The sequence below is a fragment of the Scyliorhinus torazame genome, chromosome 12, assembly GCF_047496885.1.
Source record: "Scyliorhinus torazame isolate Kashiwa2021f chromosome 12, sScyTor2.1, whole genome shotgun sequence".
Taxonomy (NCBI): domain Eukaryota; kingdom Metazoa; phylum Chordata; class Chondrichthyes; order Carcharhiniformes; family Scyliorhinidae; genus Scyliorhinus; species Scyliorhinus torazame.
In genome coordinates this window covers 191,600,030-191,617,253 of record NC_092718.1, presented here as the reverse complement: position 1 = coordinate 191,617,253, position 17,224 = coordinate 191,600,030, and the positions used below count along the sequence as shown (strand labels likewise).

Sequence of the window (17,224 nt, the reverse complement as noted above, 5' to 3'; positions counted from 1 at the left end):
GCTGGCTCTCCCAGCTGAGTGTATATTTCCTCTCTCCTCTCACCTGATGTTCATTGATGCAGTGACTTTACCACCCTGGCCTCGATCAGCTTAGATCAGCACGGATCAAGGGTTGATTTGGGAACTTGCCTGGCCTGGGTGGTTTATTCACTCAAAACCCCTGGAACATGAAAGCAGGAATAGGAGTAGATTACTCAGCTCCTCAAGTCAGTTTTTGCTATTCAATGAAATCATGGCAGGTCTATATCTTTACTCCACCCATTTCCCTCGACTCTACTGCCTAGCTAAAGCCAGTCAATTTCTGCTTCAAATTATGAATTGAGCTAGTGTTTACTGCTTTTATAAAGTGAGCGAGAGATCACTCCCCTTTCCCCTCCTTTGTGTGAAGGATCGTTTCCTCTCCTGAATGGTCAAGATCCATTGATGATCCATCCAATGGTTATTCTAAAAATATCTATTTAAAAAAGCTATTTTGAAGTGTAAGGAGTGGAGAAATCTGGTAAAGAAAAACTTGGGAGATGTGCAGCACGGTGGTGCAGTGGTTAGCGCTACTGCTTCACGTCGCCGCGGTCCCAGGTTTGCCCCTGGCTCTGGGTCACAGTCGGTGTGGAGTTTGCACGTTCTCCCCATGTTTGCGTGGGTTTCGCCCCCACAACCCAAAGATGTGCAGGCTTGGTGGATTGGCCACGCTAAATTGCCTATTAATTCGAATAATTGAATTGCGTACTCTAAATTTATTTTTAAAAGAAGAAAAACTTTGAGATGAAAGGTTTCAAGAAAGCCCAGAGGAAACCAGGGGAATGGTCTTGACAATTCCTCTGATCTCCTGTAGGGGGCAGAACCCCCAGAAAAATGGAAGAGACAACTGATTCGGAAGTTTGCCAAATGTCCATTAAAGTCACGACAGGAGCTTTGGGAATGCACATGGAAAATCCACACCAGAGTTGGTAAACTAAAGCAGGGATTGACACTGGTGATGTATTTTATTAGCTTAAAGCCACTAGGGTCGATTTTCTGCTTGGCACGCTGGCATAATGCTGGCATTGTGGATTGGCTGCCTGTTATGAAAGCCACTGAATTCAATAATTAACTCAGTTTATGAAATGACCAATCCACAACACTAAGAATGCACCCAGTCAGGAAACTAGAACGTACTCCAGGGTATCTTTTGCTGGGGATGTATTAATCTGGTCCAACCATTCAGCAAATTATACCACTGCATCAAATGGCCCAGTGTGTGACGTTGGGCCTAAAATCACAACTCCAAAGGTCTGCAGCAGTGATGGCCAACCAAGGCTAGTGTGTGGGCCGCATGAGAGGCCTTACTTCATCTCAGTGGGCTGCAAGATTTAAGTTGGGCTTGTTGACTGACCAATTGAATACATTTAATACTTGCCAAATATTTTATAACGAGTTATAGAAAATGCTTAATCATTCCTGTATTAATAGAATTGTCGTCAACTTCAAATGGTGAAAACAAAAGAAATTGACACTCTGGATGTAGAGGGAGTGCACGGCTCTCACCATCAAGGTTATGTGCAATCAGCACGCATCTCACTTCACTTGCCCTTGCTTTACGTATGTATCGCTTGAGCCATAGAGATTTGCTGCACAGAAAAGACCCTTCGGCCTATCATGTCTGTGCCAGTCAAAAACCACCTATGTATTCTAATCCCATTTTCCAGCACTTGGCCCATAGCCCTGTGTGCCTTGGCATCACAAGTGCACATCTAAAGATTTCTTAAATATTATGAGGGTCTCTGCCTCCACCATCCTTTCAGGCAGTGAGAGTTGCACACGCCCAGTACCCTCTGGGTAAAAAGGGTTTTGCTCACATCCCCTCTAAACCTCCTGCCCCTCACCTTAAATCTATGCCCTCTGTCATTGATCCCTCCACCAAGGAGAAAAGTTTCTTCCCATCTACTATCCTATGCCCCTTATAATTTTATACATCTCAATCAAGTCCCCCCTCAATCTCTTCTGCTCCAAGGAAAACAACCCCAGTCTATTCAACCTCTTTTTGTTGCTAAAACTCTCCAGCCCAGGCAACATCCTGGTAAATCTCCTCTGCACCCTTTCAAGTGCTCGCACATCCCTCCAAGAATGTGGATTCTAGAACTGCACACAATCCTCTAACTGTGCCTAACCAATGTTTTATACAGTTCCAGCATATCCTCCCTGCTCTTAAAGTCTATGCATCAGCTATTAATGGCAACTGTAACATACGCCTTCGAACCACTATATCCATCTGCCCTGATACCTTAAGGGACCAGTGTACATGCATACCAAGGTCCCTCTGATCCTTGGAGCTTCCCAGGGTCCTGCCATTCACCATGCATTCCCTTGCCCTGTTTGTCCTACCCAAATGCATCACCCACACGTATCCGGTTTGAAATCCATTTGCCACTGATCAGCCCACCTGACCAGCCCCTTTATATCCTCCTATAATCTAAGGCTATCCTCCTGTAAGACTTCTTCCTGCTGATGCCCTTATTTTCCCTTTTATTTGCAGTTATCATTTTGATCCATGGATGCTTAATGGACATGTATCTTTAAGTCAAGCAGCAGAGAGAAGATAATTTCACAAAGTTGCAACATAGTATTTGGTGCTGCTAGCTTTGGAGAGCAAGATTTAGACTTTTTGGCACCCAAGAGTTGGGGTGGGACTCGATTCGACTGATTGGCTGGTGGCTAATGAATTGATCAAAAGGCTATATTCTGCCCGGTAACAGATGGCGATTGGGTCCTGCCTGAGTGGAATGATTTTCAGAGAACCAGGGAGCTCGGTTTTGAATCCTGGACACAAAGGGGAAAGGACCTGCTCTTCTCTCTCCGGAAAGGCTGAGAGTTGATGTACTTCTGAACTTACAGAGAACCTTAATGAATGAATCTACCGTGAAACCATTACAGGCTGAAAACAGAGACCTGGATCTGTAAGACAACCATCTGAAACTAATACTCTTTTTCTTTTTACTTATTATTTTCACCCCTCTCCTCTCCTCTGTGTTTGCCTGTCTTGTGTGTGTAGAGGGTGGGGCAAATTAAAGTGGGGATTAGAAATTAGATGATAGTTAACCAATTGTATTTTCTGCATATTTCATTATAGTTCTTGCTATAAATAAAAAGTAATTTGGTTTAGATTTACAAACCTCATGACTGTAATTATTGGGCAGCTAAGGGCCAAAGACTTTGGGTATTTTTCTAAGAGTTATTGGTTAATTCAATGGGGATGTGACTCCGGTAACACTCCTCACTATTTATCATCCCACTGATTTTCATATCATCCACAAACATACTGATAAGCCCTCCTACATTCATGTCTAAATCATTTATTTAAACCACAAACATCAAGGGCCCCAACTTTGATCCCTGAGGGACACCACTCAGGAAAACACTCCAGTCAGGAAAACACCCCTCAACCATCACCCTCTGCTTCCTGCCACTCAGCCAATTCTGGATTCAATTTGCCAAATTTCTTTGGATCCCATGGGTTCTGATCTTCACTATCAGCTTCCATGTGGGACCTTATCAAAAGCCTTGTTGAAGTCCAAATAGGTTACAAGCATCGCCCTCATCTACACTCCTGGCCATCTCTTCCGAAAATTCAATCAAGTTGGTCAGACATGACCTCCCCATAACAAACCCATACTGACTGTTCTTGATTAATCTCTGCCTCTCCAAATGCAGAATAATTTTGTCTCTCTGAATTGATTCCAATTGTCCTACCGGGAGGGAAAATAATACTACACCGATGGAAATCAGCAGGATGTAGCAACCCTGTGTGTGGGCTGTACCCAGATGGGCCGCATGTAGTCTCCAGGCCACAGGATTCTCTCAACTTTTCTGTCAAATTCCACTTCTATTGCACAAAGTTTCAGACATTTCTGGGATTTTTACTATTTGTTTTGGGAACTGGGTTTTACAAATCTGTCCAGTTTTACCAATAGCCAGGTGTTCTTCATGATGATATCTCAGAGAACTATAGTAAGAATCTTTTATAAAATCATATTTTAATACATAATCTGCTATTAGAAATTCATCTGAGCTTAAAATTTGACACAGTCATGTCACACTTTCTCTAATCTATTCATTTCTTCAGCTGCGTTGTGAAAGTGAATAAGTAGGCTCCGTCACTTGAGTTGCCTAACTGGGCTGCTTGTTTCCTCCAAAGGCTGTTCTGGGATTGTTTCGTAAATTGGAATCTGAAAATAAGAGGGTCTGGTTTTAGACGTGCGGTAGCAAATAGGTTATACATATCGACTTTTTTCTGTTAAATTCAACATTCAAACTTTACATAAGATGGGAACAGAAACTGTCAGGGAAAGGCACAAATGAAAAATGGAGCTTGTTCTTTTTTAAAAAAAATAATTTTTATTCAAATTTTCACAAAATATCAACAACAAAATACAGTAAGAAAAGAACCCCCCCCCCCCCCCCCCATATACATAAATAATAAATTAACAGCCAACATCAACACAAAAGCAAATATACATGCCCACTCAAGAAAAACGAACCCCCCCCCCCCCCGGCATTGCTGCTGACCATCTTCTAACGCTCTGCCAGGAAGTCTAGGAACGGATGCCACCGCCTGAAGAACCCTTGCACTAATCCCCTTAAGGCAAATTTCACCTTCTCCAATTTAATAAAATCGCTGATCCAGGATTCCACGCTTGGGGGCCTCGCATCCTTTCACTGAAGAAGAATCCTTCGTCAGGCTACCAGGGATGCAAAGGCCAGAAACCGGCCTCTTTCGCCTCCTGTACTCCCGGCTCCTCTGCAACCCCAAATATTGCGAGCCCCCAGCCCGGTTTGACCCTGGTCCTACCACCCTCGAACCGTCCTCGCTACACCCTTCCAAATGTCCTCCAGCGCTGGGCACGCCCAGAACATGTGGGTGTGGTTTGCTGGGCTCCCTGCGCACCTAACACACCTGTCCTCGCACCCAAAGAACCGGCTTATCCTTGCCCCGGTCATGTGAGCCCTATGCAGCACCTTAAATTGTATGAGGCTGAGCCTCGCGCAAGAGAAGGAAGAGTTCACCCTCCCCAGGGCATCCACCCACATCCCCTCATCAATCTCCTCACCCAACTCTTCCTCCCACTTACCCTTTAGCTCCTCCACCGAGGCCTCCTCCTCCTCCTGCTTCACCTGATACATTGCCGAGACCCTTCCCTCTCCAACCCACACCCCCAACAGCACCCTGTCCTGGACCCTGCGTGGTGGCAACAGAGGGAACTCCACCACCTGTCGTCGAACAACGCCCTTAACTGCATATATCTGAAGGTGTTCCCCGGGGGGAGCCCGAACGTCTCCTCCAGCTCACCCAGGCTCGCGAACTTCCCGTCCACAAACAGGCCCCCCATCCTTCTAATACCTGCCCTGTGTCAGCTCAGGAACCCTCCGTCCATCCTCCCCGGGACAAACGGGTGGTTCCCCCGTATCGGGGACCACACCGAGGCCCCCACCTCCACTCTGTGACGTCTTCATTGCCCCCAAATTTTGAGGGTAGCCGCCACCACCGGGCTCGTGGTGTACCTCGTTGGAGGAAGCGGCAGCGGCGCCGTCACCAGCGCCTCCAGGCTCGTGCCCACACAGGACGCCATCTCCAGCCCCTTCCATGCCGCCCCCTCCCCCTCCATCACCCACTTACGCACCATCGCCATGTTGGTGGCCCAATAATACCCACAGAGGTTAGGCAGCGCCAACCCGCCCCCCTACGATAGGCACCGTCATTTTAACTGACTGCACCCTACCCGCCAGGGAGAGTGGCAGCACGTCCCACATCTTAAAGTCCACCTCCATCTGCTCCACCAGTCTCGTGAAGTTAAACTTATGCAGGGCCCCCCAACTCCTAGCCACCTGGACCCCCAGGTACCTGAAACCCCTCTCCGCCCTTTTTAGTGGGAGCTCACCAATCCCTCTCTCCTGGTCCCTTGGGTGAACAACAAACAACTCGGTCTTCCTCATATTGAGCTTATACCCGGAGAAATCCCCAAACTCTCTGAGAATCCTCATCATCTCCGGCATTCGCCCCACTGGGTCCGCTACATATAGCAGCAAGTCATCCGCATAGAGCAACACCCGATGTTCCTCCCCACCCTGCACCAGCCCCCTCCAATTCCTCGACTCCCTCAATGCCATGGCCAGGGGCTCAATCGCCAGCGCAAAGAGCAGGGCGGACAGGGGACACCCCTACCTCGTCCCCATGTGTAACCGAAAATACTCTGACCTCCTTCTGTTCGTGGCCACCCTCGCCACCGGGGCCTCATACAGCAACCTAACCCACCTGACAAACCCCTCCCCAAACCCGAACCTTTTCTGCATCTCCCACAGGTACCCCCACTCTACCCTATCAAAGGCCTTCTCCGCATCCATCGCCGCCACTATCTCCGCCTCCCCTTCCACCGCCGGCATCATTATAACATTCAAGAGCCTCCGTACATTCGTATTCAGCTGTCTCCCTTTCACGAACTCCGTCTGATCCTCATGAATGACCTGCGGCACACAGTCCTCTATCCTCGTGGCTAAAATCTTCGCCAACAACTTTGCATCTACATTTAGGAGTGGGATCGGCCTGTATGACCCACATTGTAGGGGATCCTTGTCCCGCTTCAGGAGCAAGGAGATCAGCGCCCAAGACATCGTCGGGGGCAAAGCCCCTCCTTCCCTTGCCTCGTTAAAGGTCCTTACCAACAGAGTGCCCAGCAGGTCCGCATACTTCTTATAAAATTCGACCAGGAACACATCTCACCCCGGCTGTATGCTTCCTATCCCTTTGACCAACTCCTCCAACCCAACCAACGCCCCCAGCCCCGTCACCTGCCCCTCTTCCACCCTCGGGAATCTCAACCGATCCAGAAAGCGACACATCCCTCCCTCCTCCAGTGGGGGCTCGGACCGATACAGTTCCTCGTAGAAGTCCCTGAAAACCCCATTGATCCCAGCCCACTTCGCACCATGCTCCCTCCCACATCCGTAACTCCCCCGATCTCCCTAGCTGCCTCTCGCTTCCGAAGCTGGTGCGCCCGCATCCGGCTCGCCTTTTCTCCATATTCACATACCGCCCCCTACGCCTTCCTCCAGTGCGCTTCCGCCTTCCTGGTGGCCAACAGATCGAATTCGGCCTGGAGGCTGCACCGCTCCCTAAGCAATCCATCCTCCGGGACCTCCGAGCACCTCCTGTCCACCCTCACCATCTCCCCCACCAGCCTCTCCCTCTCACTCTTCTCCCTCCTCTCCTTGTGGGCCCTAATGGAGATCAGCTCTCCCCTGACCACCGCCTTCAGCGCCTCCCAGACCACCCCCACTTGGACCTCCCCATTGTCATTAGCCTCCAGATACCTCTCTATGCACCCTCGGACCCGCCCGCTCACCTCCTCGTCCGCCAGCAACCCCACCTCTAAGCACCACAGCGGGCGCTGGTCCCTCTCCTCCCCCAGCTCGAGATCTACCCAATGCAGAGCATGATCGGAAATGGCTATCGCCGAGTACTCAGTATCTTCCACTCTCGGAATCAGCGCCCTACTCATAACAAAGAAGTCAATCCGGGAATAGGCCTTCTGGACATGGGAGAAGAATGAGAATTCCCTGGCCCCTGGCCTCGCAAACCTCCATGGGTCAACCCCTCCCATCTGGTCCATGAACCCCCTCAGCAACTTGGCCGCTGCCGGTCTCCTACCCGTCCTAGACCTGGAGCGATCTAGTGCCGGGTCCAGCACCGTATTGAAATCCCCACCCATTATCAGGCCCACTGTCTCCAGGTCCGGAATCCGGCCCAACATACGCCGCATGAAGCCCGCATCGTCCGAATTCGGGGCGTATACATTGATCAATACCACCCGCTCCCCCTGCAGCTTGCCACTTACCATCACATACCTACCGCCATTGTCTGCCACGAGGCTCGACGCCTCTTCCCCACCAAGATCGACACCCCCTGATTTTTTGCATCCAACCCCAAATGAAACACCTGGCCTACCCACCCCTTTCTCAACCTTACCTGATCCGCCACCCTCAGGTGCGTCTCCTGAAGCATGGCCACATCTGACGTCAGCCCCAACAGGTGCGCGAACACCCGGGCCCGTTTGACCGGCCCGTTCAGTCCCCTTACATTCCAGGTTATCAGCCGGATCAGGGGGCTACCCACCCCCTCCCCCGCTGACTAGCAATATCCACTCCTAGGCCAGCCACGTGCCCGCACCCCCCGCACAGCCCGTTCCCCACAGCGGCAGACCCCCGCCGCAACCTCCTCTACCGACTCCAGCTCCCCTTGGCCATTCCAGCAGCAACCCGGTCCCCCCCCCTCCCCCCCCCAGCTAGATCCCCCCCTAGCTGCATTGCTCCCCCCATTGCACTCCCGTAAGTCAGCCGACTCCTGCTGACCCCGGCCACTCCCTCGGCCTCTCCCAGTGTGAAACTTCCCCTCCCCCCCACTGCCCACCAGCAGGCTCTTCCCCTCCCCCTTCCACTCCCAGCACTGGAAAAATCCCGCACTTCCCAGCTCTGGCCCTGCCCCCTTCAGCCCTTAGCGCGGGAAAAAGAACGCCCTTTCCACTCGCCCGGCCCCGCCTCCTCTGGCACAGCTTCCTTTTCAGGCCCGGTTCCCTTGCGCCCAACTCAGGAAAGGGGAGCTTGTTCAAGGAACAAATACTGCGTGTCCTTCATAGGTATGTCCCTGTCAGGCAGGGAGTAAATGGCCGTGTGAGGGATCCATGGTTCACAAAAGAGGTTGAATGTCTTGTCAAGAGGAAAAAGGAAGAATATGTAAGGATGAGAGAACAAGGTTCAGTAGGGTCGCTTGAGGGTTACATGTTAGCAAGGAATGAGCTGAAAAAATGGCTTAGGAGAGCTAGGAGGGGGCATGAGAAGTCCTTGGTGGTCGGATCAAGGAAAACCCCAAGGCTTTTTACTCTTATGTGAGAAGTAAAAGAATGACCAGGGTGAGGTTAGGGCCGGTCAAGGACAGTAGTGGGAATTTGTGCATGGAGTCAGAAGAGGTAGGAGAGGCGTTGAATGAATACTTTTCTTCAGTGTTCACCAAGGAGAGGGGCTATGTTTTTGAGCGTGTGATACAGGCGGGTAGGCTGGAGGAGGTAGATGTTCTGAGGGAAGATGTATTAGCAATTTTGAAAAACCTGAGGGTCGACAAGTCCCCTGGGCCAGATGGGATATATGCTCGGATTCTTTGGGAGGCAAAAGATGAGATTGCAGAGCCTTTGGCTTTGATCTTTGGGTCCTCACTGTCCACGGGGATAGTGCCAGAGGTCTGGAGAGTCGCGAATGTTGTTCCTCTGTTCAAGAAAGGGAACAGGAATGATCCTGGTAATTATAAGCCGGTTAGTCTTACTTCGGTTGTCGGTAAGTTAATGGAAAGGGTTCTGAGGGATAGGATTAATGACCATTTGGAAAGATGCAGCTTAATCCAGGATAGTCAACACGGATTCGTGATGGGTAAGTCTTGCCTCACAAATTTGATTGAATTTTTTGAGGAGGTAACTAAGTGTGTAGATGAAGGTAGAGCAGTTGATGTCGTATACATGGATTTCAGTAAGGCGTTTGATAAGGTTCCCCATGGTCGACTGATGAAAAAAGGAGGTGTGGGATAGAGGGAAATTTGGCCAATTGGATAAGTAACTGGCTGTCACATAGAAGACAGAGGGTGGTGGTGGATGGAATATGTTCAGACTGGAGACCAGTTACCAGCGGTGTACTACAGGGATCAGTGCTGGGTCCTCTGCTATTTGTGATTTTTATCAATGACTTGGAGGAGGAGGCTGAAGGGTGGGTCAGTAGATTTGCTGATGACACCAAGATTGGTGGAGTAGTGGAAGAGGTGGAGGGCTGTTGTCGGCTGCAAAGAGACATTGATAGGATGTAGAGCTGGGCCGAAAAATGGCAGGTGGAGTTTAACCCTGATAAGTGCGAGTTGATTCATTTTGGTGGGACAAATTTGAATGCGGATTACAGGGTCAACGGCAGGGTTCTGAGGAATGTGGAGGAACAGAAAGATCTTGGGGTTCATGTCCACAGATCTCTGAAGGTTGCCACTCAAGTGGATAGAGCCGTGAAGAAGGCCTATAGGGTGTTAGCGTTTATTAACAGGGGGCTTGAGTTTAAGAGCCGTAGGGTTATGCTGCAACTGTACAGGATCCTGGTGAGACCACATTTGGAGTATTGTGTGCAGTTCTGGTCACCTCATTATAGGAAGGATATGGAAGCATTGGAAAGGATACAAAGGAGATTTACCAGGATGCTGCCTGGATTAGAGGGTAGGTCTTATGAGGAAAGGTTGAGGGAACTAGGGCTTTTCTCATTGGAACGAAGGAGGATGAGAGGCAACTTAATAGAGGTTTATAAGATGATGAGGGGGATAGAGTGGACGTTCAGACTATTTCCTCGGGTGGATGTAGCTGTTACAAGGGGGCATAACTATAAGGTTCGGGGTGGGAGATATAGGAGGGATGTCCGAGGTAGGTTCTTTACTCAGAGAGTGGTTAGAGTGTGGAATGGACTGCCTGCAGTGATAGTGGAGTCAGGCACTTTAGGAACTTTCAAGCGGTTATTGGATAGTCACATGGAGCACACCAGAATGACAGGGAGTGGGATAGATTGATCTTGGTTTCGGACAAACCTCGGCACAACATCGAGGGCCGAAGGGCTGTTCTGTGCTGTACTCTTCTATGTTCTTTGACATTACTAGTGTTAATGTTGAATATATTAAGTGTTTAAGGCAAATAATTTATTCCATGAATTTGAATGAGTTTGAAGAAATCAAAAAACTGACTTCTTCTCACTGAGGAGTCTGTTGTGCTGGAATTCATCTTTTAAAAAAAAGCCTTTTATGAATATTGAGGAAAAACAAATTGAATATAGTTTAATAATAGAAGCTGCCCCTCCTAATATACGAATGGATGCATTCTTTAATTTTCACTGAATACAAATTAGGATTTAAATTCATAGGTTGTCTGTGTAAATTGAGACTTTAGAACCTTGATTCTATAATCTGAGGATCAAAGATCAGCAACAACTATGAGAATTATTCCTCAATATTATCACCAGCACACAAAGCGACAGTTGGAGCTCTTAGGGATCATTACTTCAGATTGCAACTGAATCACAGAACGGTTATACAGCACTTGAGGCCTTTTGGCCCAACGTGTCTGCTGCGGCTCCCTCAAGAAGCAACTCCGTGTCCTTGCCTCGCCTTCTTGGGTGGCACAGTGGTTTGCATTGCTGCCTCATAGCACCAGGGTCCCGGGTTTAATTCCGGCCTTGGGTGCCTGTCTGTGTGGTGTTTGCACATTCTCCCCGTGTCTGTGTGGGTTTCCTGGCGGTGCTCCGATTTCCTCCCACAGTCCAAAAATGGGCAGGTTAGGTGGATTGTTATCAAGCTAAATTGCCCTTTAGTGTCCAAAAGGTTGGGTTACAGGGATAGGGTCGGGACATGGATGTGGTGGACTTTCCAAGAGTCGGTGCAGACTCGATGGGCCGAATGGCCTCCTTCTGCACTGTAGGTATTTGTGGTAGTATGCATTAGGGGTCATGTGGGACTGTGAAGCCGTGATGCCATTGGCTGACAGATCCCGGGTCCTGCTTGGCTGTTGATCTCTAGCTCCGCCCTGAAGGCGGAGTATAAGAACCAGGAGTTCTCCCCGCAGCTCCAGTCTGTTGCTGAACTGCGGGGAACAAGTCACGCTTAATAAAGCCTCATCGACTTCACCTCTATTCGTCTCTCTCGTAAGTCATTGTGCGCTACAATTTATTAAGCGTGCTTAAAGGACTATGGATCTCAGGATCGCCCCGGAATGCCTGAGGATCAGCCCCCACGCAGTGAACGCGGCAGCAGTTTTTAAACACTGGCAGACTTGTTTCGAAGGCTACCTCCGAACGGCCCCCGGCTGGATCACAGAAGACCAGAAACTACAGGTCCTGCACTCAAGGGTAAGCCCGGAAATTTACCCTCTCATAGAAGACGCAGAGGATTTCTCGACGGCGCTCGCAGCACTAAAGAGCGTCTACGTTTGTCCAGTGAACCAGGTCTACGCACGCTACCAACTCGCAACGAGACGGCAAAGCCCCGGAGAATCGCTAGAAGAGTTCTACGCCGCGCTGCTAATTTTGGGACGGGGCTGCGGCTGCCCGCCGGTAAACGCGACGGAACACACGGACATGTTAATTTGCGATGCGTTTGTGGCAGGTATGAACTCTCCCCAAATCCGCCAAAGACTTTTAGAAAAAGAGTCGCTAGGACTCTCAGAGGCACAGGTCATTGCAGCTTCCCTAGATGTGGCCTCGCAAAACGCCCGCGCCTACGGCCCCGACCGCGCGGCAGCCCCTTGGGCTCCGTGGACCCCCGTCGCGACAAACCCCCTTCCCCCCCCTCCCTCACAGGCTTGCGCGGTTAAGACGCCAGACCATCCCGGGGGGGCCCGCTGCTATTTCTGCGGGCAGGCGAAACACCCCCGGCAGCGCTGCCCGGCCCGCGCGGCAACTTACAAGAGCTGCGGGAAAAAGGGCCATTTCGCGGCTGTGTGCCGGTCCCGGGGGGTCGCCGCTGTCCCCGGAGAAGAAAGAGTCCAGCGCATCCCAAACGCTCCCCAACCCCCCCAGCGCCCCATGTGCGACCCGCGGGTGCCGCCATTTTGGTTCCCGGTCACCACGAGGGGAGGATGGGCGCCGCCATCTTGTGACCCCCCAGCCATGTGCGATGCATGGGGGTGGCCATTTTGTCCACCCCCGACCATGTGCGATCCGTGGGGGCGGCCATTTTGTCCATCCCCGGCCGCGTGCGATTCATGGATGCCGCCATCTTGGATGACAACAATGGACCCCAGCATCGACGGCTCCACGGGGTCCGAAGAAGACGCTGAGACACTACAACCACATCTGGCCTCGGTGACGCTGGATCAAGCACGGCCCCGGACGCTCCAGACGACAACAACAACGGTGCTGATCAACGGACACGAGACACCATGCCTGATCGACTCCGGGAGCACCGAAAGCTTCATCCACCCCGACACGGTAAGACGCTGTTTTTTGACCATCCGTCCCAGTACGCAAAAGATTTCCCTAGCTGCAGGATCCCACTCCGTAGAGATCAAAGGGTTCTGCATAGTGACCCTAACGGTGCAAGGGAGGGAGTTTAAAAACTACAGGCTCTACGTCCTCCCCCAACTCTGCGCGCCCACATTACTGGGATTAGATTTCCAGTGCAACCTGCAGAGCCTAACGTTTCAATTTGGCGGCCCAATACCCCCACTCACTATCTGCGGCCTCGCAACCCTCAAAGTTGAACCGCCATCCTTGTTTGCAAACCTCACCCCGGATTGCAAACCCGTCGCCACTAGGAGCAGACGGTACAGCGCCCAGGACCGGACATTTATCCGGTCCGAAGTCCAGCGGTTGCTGAAGGAAGGCATAATCCAGGCCAGCAATAGTCCCTGGAGAGCACAGGTGGTAGTAGTAAAGACCGGGGAGAAGCAAAGGATGGTCATAGACTATAGCCAGACCATCAACAGGTACACATAGCTAAATGCTTACCCTCTCCCCCGCATATCCGACATGGTAAATCGGATTGACCAATATAAGGTCTTCTCCACCGTGGACCTCAAGTCCGCCTATCACCAACTCCCCATCCGCCCAAGTGACCGCAAGTACACAGCCTTCGAGGAAGATGGGCGACTATACCACTTCCTAAGGGTCCCATTTGGCGTCACAAACGGGGTCTCGGTCTTCCAACGGGAGATGGACCGAATGGTTGATCAACACGGGTTACAGGCCACGTTCCCATATCTCGACAACGTAACCATCTGCGGCCACGATCAGCAGGACCACGACGCCAACCTCCAAAAATTCCTCCAGACCGCAAACGCCTTGAACCTCACATACAACGAGGACAAGTGCGTGTTTAGCACAAACCGGCTGGCCATCCTGGGATACGTAGTGCGCAATGGGATAATAGGCCCCGACCCCGAACGCATGCGCCCCCTTGTGGAATTTCCCCTTCCCCACTGCTCCAAAGCCCTGAAACGATGCCTGGGTTTTTTTTCATATTACGCCCAGTGGGTCCCCCAGTATGCAGACAAGGCCCGCCCACTAATACAGACTACTACCTTCCCCCTGTCGACAGAGGCTCGCCAGGCCTTCAGCCGCATCAAAGCGGATATCGCAAAGGCCACGATGCACGCCATCGACGAGTCCCTCCCCTTCCAGGTCGAGAGCGACGCCTCCGATGTAGCTCTAGCGGCCACCCTTAACCAAGCGGGCAGACCCATGGCCTTCTTCTCCCGAACCCTCCACGCCTCAGAAATCCGCCACTCCTCAGTGGAAAAGGAAGCCCAAGCCATAGTTGAAGCTGTGCGACATTGGAGGCATTACCTGGCCGGCAGGAGATTCACTCTCCTCACTGACCAACGGTCGGTAGCTTTCATGTTCAATAATGCACAGCGGGGCAAAATTAAAAATGACAAGATCTTAAGGTGGAGGATCGAGCTCTCCACCTTCAACTACGAGATCTTGTACCGACCCGGAAAGCTGAACGAGCCGTCCGATGCCCTGTCCCGCGGCACATGTGCCAACGCACAAATAAACCGTCTCCAAACCCTCCACGAGGACTTCTGCCACCCGGGGGTCACTCGGTTCTACCATTTTATAAAGTCCCGCAACCGCCCCTACTCCGTGGAGGAGGTCCGTACTGTCACCAGGAACTGCCACATCTGCGCTGAGTGCAAACCTCATTTTTTCAGGCCAGATAGAGCGCACCTGATCAAGGCTTCCCGCCCCTTTGAACGCCTCAGTCTGGATTTCAAAGGGCCCCTCCCCTCCACCGACTGAAACACACACTTCCTGAACGTGGTGGACGAGTACTCCCGTTTCCCTTTCGCCATCCCCTGCCCCGACATGACAGCGGCCACAGTTATTAAAGCCCTGAGCACTATATTCACACTGTTCGGTTGCCCCGCATATATCCATAGCAACAGGGGGTCCTCCTTCATGAGTGACGAGCTGCGCCAGTTCCTGCTCAGCAAGGGCATAGCCTCGAGCAGGACGACCAGCTACAACCCCCGGGGCAACGGGCAAGTAGAGAGGGAGAACAGCGCGGTCTGGAAGACCGTCCTACTGGCCCTACGGTCCAGAGATCTCCCAGTTTCACGGTGGCAGGAGGTCCTCCCGGACGCTCTCCACTCCATCCGGTCGCTGCTGTGTACCACCACTAACCAAACGCCTCATGAGCGCCTCCTTGTCTTCCCCCGGAAGTCCTCCTCCGGAACGTCGCTGCCGACCTGGCTGGCGGCCCCAGGACCCATCTTGCTCCGGAAACACATGCGGGCGCACAAGTCGGACCCGTTGGTCGAGAGGGTTCATCTCCTCCACGCGAACCCGCAGTACGCCTACGTGGCGTACCCCGACGGCCGACAGGACACGGTCTCCCTGCGAGACCTGGCGCCCGCCGGCATCACGCACACCCCCCCGACACCGATCACCCCCTCCCTGCCACCGGCGCACCCCGCGACCGCCCCCTTCCCGGGAGGATCGGTCCTCCTCCCATGTCCGACCAGGAGTGAAACTGAAGCAGACACCGAAAAGCTCCCGGAGACGACAACGCGGGAACAAGCACCTGCACCACCACCGGGGCTGAGGCGATCAACAAGGAAGATCAGACCGCCCGCTCGACTCGTGGCATCGGTGTAACACAAGAATGTTGTGGACTTTAACGAGAATGTTCTTTTTTCTTCTTACGAATTTTTTAAATAGTTCACAAACCCTGTACATAGCCCAATGTAGGGCAAAGTGTAGAGCATTGAAAAGACATGCCAAAAATTTTCTCCTCCCAGGACCAGCCTTGTAAACCCCTACCACCATGCGAAGTACCACCCCGCCGGGTTCATTTTTAACAAGGGGTGAATGTGGTAGTATGCATTAGGGGTCATGTGGGACTGTGAAGCCGTGATGCCATTGGCTGACAGATCCCTGGTTGGCTGTTGATCTCTAGCTCCGCCCTGAAGGCGGAGTATAAGAACCAGGAGTTCTCCCCGCACCTCCAGTCTGTTGCTGAACTGCGGGGAACAAGTCACGCTTAATAAAGCCTCATCGACTTCACCTCTATTCGTCTCTCTCGTAAGTCATTGTGCGCTACAGTATTCTATTCTATTCTCCCCGGACCCTTCCACATCTTTCCTTTTCAGATCCAATTCCCTCTTCAATGCCTCGATTGAACCTGCTTCCACCAAAACCTTAGGCGCTGTGTGCCAGATCATGACCCCACGTTGCATAAGGTATTCCTCTGGTCACCGTTGCACCTTACGGCCAGTTACCTTCCATCTGTGGCCTCCTGGTCTGCCATCCATTCCCCAATGGTAGTGGTCTTCTCCCGATCTACTCTGTCCAGACCCCTCATGATTCTGGATACCTCAAAGCATCCAACAGCATTTTTAAAAATCAGACCAATGTCTTATCAATGGATTATTTCCCATTGAGGAATTAATTCATAAAAAGAGGGAGATTTGTAAGGGGTTCTGCAATCAAATGGTCAATTACAAGAACAGAGATGTTGGGGCAATTTCAGCATCCCTTCCCCCAACTAACTTCTGCTTTAGATCCCAAACCTGTCTCAGGAAATGTGATCATTGTGAGATTTCGAGTGTGTATCTTCGGCATTTGCGATTGCTTTCAAGGCCTTTGGGGATCTCTGCTCCCGTCTAAACCTACTTTTTGGGGGGAGAAAATTCAGGCACGTTCCCGATTTGTTTGCAGTGTGCGCCACGCATAACAACCGCATCAAACGCACTGAACCCAACACAGGCTCCCTCCCCCGGACACTCACTGCTGATGATCGCCTCCTCAGCCGGGGGGCATCCCGGATCTTTATTAGCTTCTTCTCCCGGTTCGGGGCGGACCGGTCGTTCAAGCACAAAACCTGCCCGGCGGTGAAGTTGGGTTTCCCTCCCATGAACTCATGGGACGTGAATGAATTGGCCGCCTTTAGTAAGTGCTGCATGAAGAGAGGCTTGGCGTCTGCAACGTCCCCTCCTGCAGAAAATGAGCAACTTGTTCGCCTGACGTAACAATCGCTGCTTCTGTGACCCCCCTGTGTTCCAACCTATTCTGCCACAGTACCGTCATCCCCACCGCACAGACTTTGTCAAATCGCCCCATGGTTTCCTTCTTACAAACTGCTAAAAACAGAGAACTATTAGAACAACTCGCATTTAACTAACCCCATCATATC

General features: G+C 51.5%; 1 long non-coding RNA gene across 1 annotated transcript; it reads right to left on the bottom strand.

Annotated features, from left to right (window-relative positions):
* Window positions 1-3,991: 3,991 nt before the first annotated feature.
* Window positions 3,992-17,156, bottom strand: LOC140387271 (uncharacterized). Its single transcript, XR_011933819.1, has 2 exons — window positions 16,820-17,156; window positions 3,992-4,202 (listed from the first exon to the last, which is right to left on the bottom strand). It is a non-coding gene; the product is annotated as an uncharacterized lncRNA (long non-coding RNA).
* Window positions 17,157-17,224: the final 68 nt, after the last annotated feature.